The sequence below is a fragment of the Pseudophryne corroboree genome, chromosome 5, assembly GCF_028390025.1.
Source record: "Pseudophryne corroboree isolate aPseCor3 chromosome 5, aPseCor3.hap2, whole genome shotgun sequence".
NCBI classification, from domain to species: domain Eukaryota; kingdom Metazoa; phylum Chordata; class Amphibia; order Anura; family Myobatrachidae; genus Pseudophryne; species Pseudophryne corroboree.
Genome location: NC_086448.1, coordinates 242,707,542 through 242,719,122, shown reverse-complemented (window position 1 = coordinate 242,719,122; position 11,581 = coordinate 242,707,542). Strand labels below are relative to the sequence as shown.

Below are 11,581 nucleotides of genomic sequence, written 5' to 3'. Positions count from 1 at the left end.
ATTAAACTAGCGTAATTGCTTCCAAATACATTTCAAAATTTCTTCAAAACATAACTTTTGTTGTAACCATAATATATACCATAAGTGTAATAATAATAACCATTATGATTTTAAAAATCTCAAAAAATTCTTAGCTTACCTAACCTTATTCTACTTTTACTTTTAACTAAAGCAGACAAGACTGAGGTTTTTATTCAGTATTCATGAGGAAAACTAATTTCTACAGACATTTGGAATACCATAGCCCAATTGTAGACCTTTTTTCTGTATCTGGATCAGTACGTTTGGACATTTTTGCTGTTCTTGGCTGTAGCAATTTATTGGGATAAGACTGTCATCTGCGTGATTTGCTTGCAATTGGAGACGCCTTGCGTTTGCATTATGGAGACAGTTGAAGTAAAATTCTTCATAGCAGCTGCTCCTTTGCTTGCCATTTCGCTGTTTGAGGCAGAGGGCTTTGTACGTCGAGTGCTGTGTATTTTGCGTACTGTGATCTTGAGTTTGCAACTCAGTACTTGTGATGACCCTCGGTAATAGTAATAGTCTTTATACAGTCTTTAGCAGTTCTGTTTCCTTTGCGTTTATCCAATGCCGCAGTTGTGACCAGTGTCCATATTGCTTTGCACAAAACAGGTTGTGATTTTGAATAGAACAGGCATATGTGAACCAGTCTTTCTTTCTTTCTTTCTTTCTTTCTTTCTTTCTTTCTTTCTTTCTTTCTTTCTTTCTTTCTTTCTTTCTTTCTTTCTTTCCTTGTTAATAGTAGGTCTTAATTGTCTTCGGGCAATAGTACCACAAATGGCTGCGAGTAGTACACCTACTCTGTTTACTGTATTTCCTCACTGAATAAATGACCATGCAGTCTTAAATCTCCTTATTCTACCTTGTACCTATTTATACATCTCAATCTTACATAAACTTATACCAGTTTAACCCATATAAAGGCGTTTTCTATCCTACCTATATTATGACTAATAATTATTTAAAATGATTTTGATGTGTATATAGTAACATCCTATCAATACAATAAATGAATATAATTTTGCTTCAAACAGATATTAAATATCATTTAGGAATGGCTTTGACTAAATCTAATTCCATCCAGTATTAGATATTTAATTACTTTTGAAGCTTTTACGAAGGAAGCATAGGTAGTATCTACTGTGTAATATAAAAAAAACATAAAATATTTACAAGGTATATAATACAATGATATAATATATATATATATATATATCAGACAAATGTTTACATATATATTTGATTAAGGTATATGAAGGGATGAGACAGTTCTGTATAATCACAGTGATGAGATGTGCTGTACACTGTTGTGGGGGTGTACATGTAGTTTGAAAGACAAGTAATGATTACTTGTGATGAAAGGGTTAATGAAAACCTTCCCCTTTCTTGTGAAACTGGAAAACTCCTTGAGGATTTGTCCATATATCAGTCTTTAGGGATGCTATGTAGATTTTGCTGGATAGCAGCGATGAAAGGGTTAATGAAGACCTTTTCCCTTGTAAATTGGAGTCTTTTTTGGAGTCTTGCACCATTCTGTATACAGGTTGCCAGGATTACTATGAATCAAACAAAAAGACATACAATGAATATCACAGATATTTATACAGTGATTTAACATACCGTGCTATGCATTCTGTCCTATCTGCTGCATGTTATCAGGTACAGAATTTACAAATGTGTCTTTAAAGATTGAAGAACAAACAAACAAACAATTGTTTCTGGCCTGTGCCAATCTTTCCTGTCACATTGTGTGTCAATGACAGCACAATTGTCGCTGCAGATATGATGCTGGTTTAATTTGGAAACTGTGGCTGTTTGAACATCAAAGCAAACAATGGCTACATTGGATCTAACAAGTAAAGGAATGATACTACCGTATTCACTTGTGACCATACTCCCTTGTGACGTAGCCTGGGCCCAGACTGTCTTCAACCATAGCGTTTGCTGCTTGGCATGGCTCCTTAGTCTGGAAGAATCTTGGAGCTTCTGAAAAAACCTACTTTTGTGGGGAGAGAAACTTGTTAGACTTTGCCAAATATGTATTGCAGGTCCCAGGGCTTTCTGTCTTTCCACACCTGTAATAAAATGGTTATGGCACCAGGGCATAAAAACATTTTCATCCTGGTGATCCTTTTTGTCATTGTTAATTGGTGTGTGGTTTGCAGAATGACACTCTGCATGTGGTCTCTCTGAGAGCATGCAAACATTTGCACCATCACTAGATGTCTCTGAGTGTTGTGTGGGGGTTACAAAAGTTTGGGAACCTTGTTTGTAAACATGCATTCCTGAATTAATTTCATGGATTTCCCCTTTAAACATGTTTCCAGGTAAATACATTTCAAGGTTTGCAACTCTGGTTGCCATGGGAGTTTTCACCATGGGGAACTTCTCCACCCCTGTGTGCACTGTACTGCTGCTATCAGTGTTTAAATCTGCTGACAATTCACCTTTGCCTAAGGGCATAACAAATTCTTCATTTACATTGGGAACTCTGAGAGTGTATTCAGCAGAATACTCATAATCTGAGTTACAATAATCTTCCCCTTTAGTAGAAACAGTATAGGGGACATCTCCTATTGCTGCTACCTCCTTTACATTAATGTGCTGTCTGATGATAGACACATCCGGCACATTGCTACTTTCTTCCTTTACCACAGAGGCTGTTCTGCTGGTGGTCTGTGTGACCATAGCAGACTCTGTGTGCTGCACATGGACAATGCTGTCCTGAGTCTCACCTACATCTACAATGTTCTCCCTTGTACTTTCTTTTATCTCCTCCTGAGAGGTCATGACAGTTTGCTTACAATCTGCCAGGCTTTTTGCTTCTGCCCCAAACTTTTTCTGTTTATTTTTCTGTTTAAGGGACTTAAATAATGAATGCATTTTTGCATTAATGGTCAGGCACGCCTTACGAAGACGTGAACCTGATCCTTCTTTACATTTCTGTTTGGCTTCTAAATCCGCAGTTCTGCGCATTTTTCCTAATGCTGCTGCAACTTTTTGCATATTTAACATTACAATGCTAAATTTATATATTCTTTGTTTTTAGTACTGAAGGTATCCTCTCCTTAAGATTGACCGGTGTCTTAAGGTTAAACTCTAATACCTGGTACATTTATACATTTATTTGGAAATACTAATTTCCACTGTGCACATTTTCTATTCTAGGCCTTTAAATTCTTTATTCTCATTTGTAACCTATTCCACTGTGATCTTGTACTTTGCCAGCAGGCTTATAGCCATTGGTGCTGCTTCCTAATAGATATTATGTTAGTTTAAAATAGATACCAAATTATTCCATGGTCCCATCTGGGGTGCCAATTATTGAAGTGTGGAATCTTATATAATATATATTTATTATATCATATATTGATTTATGCTTTATGTATCTTACATCTGCAAATATATTATAATAGGCTTACAAATTAGGTTGGCTCATAGCTAAAGGGGCAGAGATTAGCACTAGTCCAATCACACAGCAATGTACATTATATGAACATTCCTATACATATGCATGTGATTGGCTCATTTGGGTTTAGGAATTATATATCTACTTGTCCAAGAGATATGTCAAGGTAAAGTGTAATTATACTTTACAGAGATATATAATCCTGGCTCATTGACTATGTGGGTATGAATATAGCTACTGAAAACAATTACTGTCCAAGCAATACATCTGTGCACATGGTAAATATACTTTATGCAGGGATGTATCCTTCTGGCTCATTTGATATATCAATGCTCTATACCTTAGGGGTATAAATATATTGTCCAACTTTGCAGAGCCTTATATAATATATGCAGATTTGTATGATTTAGAGATTCCAAAAAATGAGTTTGAACCATGGAATAATAGCTCTATTTCAATAACACTTTATTCTAGGTATACAAAATACAAGATATGAAAAACACAATGATAATAAATCCTATAATTATTATTAACTGCAGTACATATTAAACAAACACAAACAATATTACAAACTTAAACAATTAACACACATACTGTACACTTGCAAGAATTATTGAGGGTTAAATGCATAGCTACCTTCTTCTGATGTCTTAGGATCCTTTCCTTGTCTCTTTCCCTCTGCACTAACTAAAGACTGCTCCAAACCCTGTCTTATATCCCAACTTTAACAATCCCAATTTACATATTCAAAGGTGTTGTAAAACATATCAGATAATTTGTTCAACAGTGACGAGCAGGGGGTGAATTCTGGAGTCATAGCGTCTGATATTTGTTTGTCTATCAAGGTTTTCCTTTGGTTATTTTGGAGTGTAAATACTGCTAGTGTTCATCAACATTTGAGACTTCGTTAATTCAATTGATCCTAGGAGTCATTGTCTCAAAGCAGAAGGCCGAATAACATACATTGCTCAGGATATGCAGATTCCTGATTGTAGTCTTAGGCACTTCCTTGCGCATGCCATTACCTGTGTGCCTTTGAAGTGACCTAAACCAAGTGGCTTGCTGATTTTATCTATCAGAATCAAATTATTCATTTGCTACAGACATATATCTGTATGCAGACATTGCATTACATTATTCCCTACTATGCCTATACACACAAAAGCATACACATATATACCATCTAACTAGATCGATACTTCCTATGCATGTTCACTATGGTTACATCGCCTATTTATAATGAATTATATTTTGATTCAGACAACATCCATTGCCCTAATATTATATTGAGTGCGGACAATTACCTATATGTCAACAGTGTGTATATATGTGTGTATAAGGTATTGCGCGTGTATATATGTGTGTGGCTGTGAGGTGCTGCGCGTGTATATGTAGGTGCTGTGTGTGTGTGTTTCAGGTGCTCTGCGTGTATATACGTGTGTCAGGTGCTGCGTGTATATACATGTGTGTCAGGTGCTGTGTGTATGTGTGTGTGAGTGGCAGATGCTGTGTGTATATGCAGTGAGTGGCAGATGCTTTGGGTGTATATGAGTGGCAGGTGCTGTGCATGTATATGTGTGTGTGTGTGTGTGTGTGTGTGTGTGAGGTGCTGCAAGTGTATGTGTGTTAGGTGCTGTGTGTGTATTAAATGCCACGTCTATGTATGTGTCAGGTGCTGCCTGTCTATGTGTGTGTCAGACGCTGCATGTTTATATTAGTGTGCCAGCTGTTGTGCATGTGTCAGGTGTTGCACGTCTACATTATGTGTGTGTGTCAGGTGCAGCACATGTATATGTGTGTGTTAGGTGATGCGCGTGTATATAAGAGTGTGTCAGGTGGTGCGAGTGTATGTGTGTGTGTCAGGTGGTGCGAGTGTATATGTGTGTGTCAGGTTCTGTGCGTGTTAAATGCCTTGTGTGTGTGTGTCAGTTGCTGCATGTGTAGATTAGTGTGTCTGATGTTATGCATGTGTGTATATGAGAGTCAGGTGCTGCCTTTGTGTGTGTCAGGTGTTGCACGTGTATATGAGTGTCATGTGCTGCATGTGTGTTAAATACCGCTCCCCCCCCCAACACACACATACCGAGCTCTCTAGATCTGCTCTCTCTCCTGAGGAGCGCTGTTTTCCACAGATACTGGCAGGTTGTCTTTCCCCTGCCTGTCACCGGCTCTTCTGCTGTGAGCGTTCTTCTACGACTCCTGTCAGCATGCATTGCTTGTATGACTGCAGATCAATGGTTCCCCTCACACCCCTATATAAAAATAAATAAATAAATATATATGAGTGGAAAGCAACACTCAGGGCACAGGAGACTGTACTGAAGGGGCAACAAGCAAGGCGCAGGGGCTGGGTGGGGCGGCACGAAGACACAGGACTGTACGGGGGATCAACACTCAGGGCACAGGGGACTGTACAGTGGGGAAATGCACAGGGCGCATGGGACTATACAGGGGGGCAACACACAGGGCGCATGGGACTATACAGGGGGCAACACACAGGGCGCATGGGACTATACAGGGGGGCAACACACAGGGCGCAGAAGACTGTTTAGGGGCGACATACAGGGTGCAGGGGACTGTTATGGAGGGGTGACTCGCAAGGTGCAGGATGCAGGGGACTGTATGGGGTGGTTACACGCAGGTGCAGGGGACAGTAACGGGTGTAAGCGACACGCTGGGTGCAGGGGACTGTACTGAAGGGGTCGACACGCAGGGTGCAGGGGATGTAGTGAGGGCAACATAAAGGGCGTCGGGTACTGTAAGTAGGACAATATGCGGGCATAGGGTACTGTAAGTGGGGCAACATTCAGGGCCAGGGGACTGTACAAGGGGGGGCGGGAGCGACAACAGACAAGGTGCAGGGGACTGTACGGGTCTGTGGGCATCATACATGGGAATGTACAGGGGTAGGGCGACATGCAGGATGCAGGGGACTGTACGGGGGTGTGTGTGACTTGAAGGGCGCAGGGGACAGTACCGGGTAAAGCCACACGCAGGGGACTGTACTGAAGGGGGCGACATGCAGTGCGCAGGGGATTGTACACGCAGGGTGCAGGGGACTGTACAGGGGGAAAGCGACTCTCAGTGTGCAGGAGACTGTACTGAAGGAGTTGACACGCAGGGTGCTGACTGTACAGGGGTGGGCAACATGAGGGACTGTACGGTGGGGCTGACACACATAGGGTGCAGAGGACTGTACAGGGGGCGACTTGTAACAATCTGGGCAGCACTCACCTGATGAGAAGGAGCAGGAACAGGCATGGAGGTGTACACCGATGGCCATCCTTCTTTAGAGTGATCCCAGGCGCTAGGTACACAGACAGAGAGGGGAGGCAATCAAAGGGGGAGGGCTGTCAATGAACATATCCGGGCGGCTGCAGGGAGGATCAGTGAGTGCACCAGGCACACAGCTCGGAGGGTGGAGCCGGTCACAAAGCACAGGGGAAGAAGCGGGGAGCCGAGAACACAGCATAGGGGGTTGGAGTGGGTGAGCCGGGCACCCAGAACGAGGACAGGAGCGGGGGAGCCGGCACACAGAACGGGGCGGGGGGGGGGGGAGCCGGAGGGAGGGGGTGGCCGGACATACAGCGGGAGGGGTGGGAGCCGGGCACACAGAGGGGTGGGAAGGGGCAGTCAGAACTCACCCATTGCTGTGCTACTGGTACCTTGGTGGAGGACTGGTTCTCTAAATTGTGCTGCTGAAGTGCGGTCTGTGCCTCTATGTCCTAGGACTTCTGGTGCTCGGATAGATATAGATATATATATATATATATATACACACACACACACACACACATATAACACACATATATACACACACACACACACACATATAACACACATATATACACATACACAAACATATAATCAAACACACATACACACATACATACATACTTACATACACAAGCACAAACAAACCCAAATACATACTGTACATATCATACAAATACACACAGAAACAAAGTAAAACTTACATATACAGTAAAACTTACATATAGTGTACACAGTGGGCTGGAGGCAGAGGGGCGAATGTGTGAGGACGGAGGGAGCTGCCGGCCCCGGGACATTCATGACTGTAAGCAGAGAGCTGCATCGGGCCGTGAGTACTGGCCTTTAGCTTTCTGTAGTTGCTGCAGCTCCGCACCCCGCGATCGCGTCTTTTTTTTTATTTTTTATTTTTTTCAGCTGTGTCTCCTGTGTCTCTGTCTCAAAAAGATAACTCGGCTCATCAGGGGGGGTTTCCAGGTACTCGGAAAACCCCCCTGCGTGCGCCACTGACCCAGAGGAGAATTTATGAAAGGGGACTCACTGACCGTGAGAGGCCTGCTAGAGAGACGAGCTGTGCTGGCCGGGTCTCCTGTTAGGGAACATAGCAGGCCCACTGTAGAGAAGAGAGCCGTGCTGTGGAGGAGGTCCAGGCAGTGCGTGACCTGGCGGCAACTTGGAGAAGTCAGTCTGAAGCGGCTGCTGAGGGAGGGGGCCGCACGTCCAAAATCCTGCTGGCGGCGCCTCCCTGATTCTGCCAGAGAACTCTCAAAGGAGACGGAGAGGCGGCGGTCGGCTCCTGGAGGCCAAGTGAGGCAGTGCCTGTGATCAATTATGTGTGACAGCAGGACGACCGCCTCTATCGCTCATCATAAAATCCGCTCTGTCTGTGACTGACGGAGCATAATGTGGGCGAGCAGGTGCAGGCTTCTAGCGGCAGCTGTCCGATCATGTGCGCCGACAGCCTGCTGGGGCCTGGCCTGCACAGATGTACTTTTAATGTGCAGCGCTGTTCTATCATCGGCGGATGCCGCGGCCAGGCCCCTGGTACTAGCCGGGCCCCAAGGGAGTGTCTTGGGTACTCCTCAAATCTGAAAGTGGCTGTGTGTACCTGTAACTGAGCATGCTGGCGGCTGCAGCGAGGGGTCTGGGCTACTGGCTTCAAAGTCGGCCATGCCTGTACACTCATATGAAGCCTCTCTCCGTACACCCCCTGCTGGCAGCCACTGCGCAGCCGCAACAAATTGAAAAGCCCTATCTTTATAATGGGGCATATTTTACTTAATTAAAAAAAAACTATAACTTTCTCAAAAACCACAACCCCAAAAGGCACTACACTGGGGCATACTCTATTTAGTAAAACAAACCCCAAGTCTTAATTCGTCCTCTCTCCTGAGTTATGCCTTCCCAAAAATCTCCTCATTCATTCTATAGGAAAACGGTGTCAAAAAGCCACTGAGGGAGTGGCAGAAAAAAACTGACAGTTGGAACTTTAACTTACTCCCAATTCCTCATTTTTTATTATTTTGCCCTGAAATTTGGCATGCAGAAGCGGGTGACAATTCTACGCGTCCATGCCAAATTTCAGCTCTGTACGTCCAATCAGTTTTGAGGTGTAGCCCCTCAAACACCATGCCCCCATCTCAGAAGTTCCCTATGGGAGAATTCTGTTTGTTCGATTCAGCCTTAATATAAGGGCACGACCGTGCCCTTATAATATATATATATATATATATATATATATATAAATACAAAATCCGGCACTCCTTGGGTACACATACATAATTGCTTTACAGAGTGCCCTCCACGATGAATGTCCTGCATGGACACGTCCCCATATTTTCTGCAACTTGGCGACACTCCGGTCAGTACTCACACGTTAGACAAGCAGGCTTGGTTTGCAATGTTTCAATGTCGTGTAATGACACTTTTGGCAACCAGTATAAGCGTCATTAAACGACGCTGAAACTTTGTAAACCAAGCCTGCTTGTCTAACGTGTGATTATTGACCGTAGTGCCGCCGGGTTGCAGAATATATATATATATATATATTATATATATATATATATATATATATAAAAGAAGGGAAATACAGCGCCACTTCTGAGCCAAAAAGGAAAAATTACCACCAAATATTCACTATGGTAACTATGTACTGTATATACACTGTATATATAAAATCACCCACAGGCAACTTGCAGCCCACGCTACAAATAGATGTGAATTTTCTATAGAAAATTAAACTTGAACAGACTATATATACACACACACAAGTTCACACACACTCGCATTAATACAATTACACACTGTACATACACAATCGTCATAGACACTCAGCTGCGCCTCCACTGAAAGCCCTCCGACAAGCACACTTCTCTCTACCTAATTATAATACCGCCAGATACCAGCCGCTCCGGAGCGCAGTCCACTTGATTTACCGCTGTATGCTGCAGCTGCCGCTACTACAGATGACCCGCAGCTCCCCCAGCTCAGTCCTTTCCGGTGCACAGGAGAGCACAGAGAACTCTTGTTCGCGGAGCTCTGGCTGAGGAGCTGTCAGGCGGCAGCTCAGATCATGGCTGCGGCGGACACTGTAGAGATGGAGACGCTGTCTCCGTCTCCAAAAAAAAAAATCTCAGTCCATCAGGGGGGTTTCTGGGTACTCAGAAACCCCCCCTGCGTGCGCTACTGCGCCTCACCCAGCTCATTCACACAGACAGCTTCAAGTTCACACAAGAAGTGCCTGACTGAGAGGAGCGGCGCACTTCCGCTGTGGCTCTCCATACTTGCGGGCAGCGGCTGAGCGGCAGCCACATTATAGATAGTGCCTGTCTGCCTCCTCCATATAAAAAAATAAATAAATTGTTCAGCAGCGCTGAGTGATCGGCGGCCATGGGGGGGTTTCTAGGTACTCAGAAACCCCCCCTGCGTGCGCGTGTGCGTGCTGGCTGTCCTCCTGCAGCTCCACGTGACTCCTTCCCACTCTGTCTCCTCGTGCCCAACTGCCAGAGCTACTCTCTGTACACCCCCTGCTGGCGGCCACTGCGCAGCCGCAACAAATTGAAAAGCCCTATCTGTATAATGGGGCATATTTTACTTAATTAAGAAAAAACTGTAACTTCCTGAAAAACCTTAACCCCAAAAGGCACTAGACTGGGACATACTCTATTTAGTAAAACAAACCCCAAGTCTTAATTCGTCCTCTATCCTGAGTTATGCCTTCCCAAAAAAATCCTCATTCACTCTATGGGAATACGGTGTCAAAAAGCCACAGAGGGAGTGGCAGAAAAAAACTGACAGTTGGAACTTTAGGTTACTCCCAATTCCTCATTTTTTATTATTTTGCCCTGAAATTTGGCATGCAGCACCGGGTGACGATTCTACGCTCCCATGCCAAATTTCAGCTCAGTACGTCAAATCAGTTTTGAGGTGTAGCCCCTCAAACACCATGCCCTCATCTCAGAAGTTCCCTATGGGAGAATTCCGTTTGTTCGATTCAGCCTTAATATAAGGGCACGACCGTGCCCTTATAATATATATAAAATAAGATTTTACTCACCGGTAAATCTATTTCTCGTAGTCCGTAGTGGATGCTGGGACTCCGTAAGGACCATGGGGAATAGCGGCTCCGCAGGAGACTGGGCACAACTAAAGAGAGCTTTAGGACTACCTGGTGTGCACTGGCTCCTCCCCCTATGACCCTCCTCCAGACCTCAGTTAGGATACTGTGCCCGGAAGAGCTGACACTAAGCAAGGATTTTGAATCCCAGGTAAGACTCATACCAGCCACACCAATCACACCGTACAACTCGTGATATTATACCCAGTTAACAGTATGACAACGGAGCCTCTGCACAGATGGCTCTCAACAATAACCCTTTTGTTAACAATAACTATGTACAAGTATTGCAGACAATCCGCACTTGGGATGGGCGCCCAGCATCCACTACGGACTACGAGAAATAGATTTACCGGTGAGTAAAATCTTATTTTCTCTGACGTCCTAAGTGGATGCTGGGACTCCGTAAGGACCATGGGGATTATATCAAAGCTCCCAAACAGGCGGGAGAGTGCGGATGACTCTGCAGCACCGAATGAGCGAACTCCAGGTCCTCCTCAGTCAGGGTGTCAAACTTGTAAAATCTTGCAAACGTGTTTGACCCCGACCAAGAAGCAGCTCGGCAAAGTTGTAAAGCAGAGACCCCTCGGGCAGCCGCCCAAGAAGAGCCCACCTTCCTCGTGGAATGGTCTTTTACCGATCTAGAATGCGGAAGTCCTGCCGCAGAATGTGCAAGCTGAATTGTGCGAGCAATAGTCTGCTTTGAAGCAGGAGCACCCATCTTGTTTGGTGCGTAGAGGATATACAGCGAGTCAGTTTTCCTG

At 44.3% G+C, this 11,581-nt stretch overlaps 1 long non-coding RNA gene across 2 annotated transcripts; it reads right to left on the bottom strand.

Moving 5' to 3' along the window:
• Nucleotides 1-4,757: 4,757 nt before the first annotated feature.
• On the bottom strand, nt 4,758-7,671 carry LOC134928961 (uncharacterized). 2 transcript variants are annotated; one of them, XR_010178162.1, is made up of 4 exons: nt 7,426-7,671; nt 7,075-7,170; nt 6,665-6,737; nt 4,758-5,682 (listed from the first exon to the last, which is right to left on the bottom strand). It is a non-coding gene; the product is annotated as an uncharacterized LOC134928961 (long non-coding RNA). The 2 variants fall into 2 exon arrangements; XR_010178161.1 differs by having other exon boundaries at nt 7,075-7,164.
• Nucleotides 7,672-11,581: the final 3,910 nt, after the last annotated feature.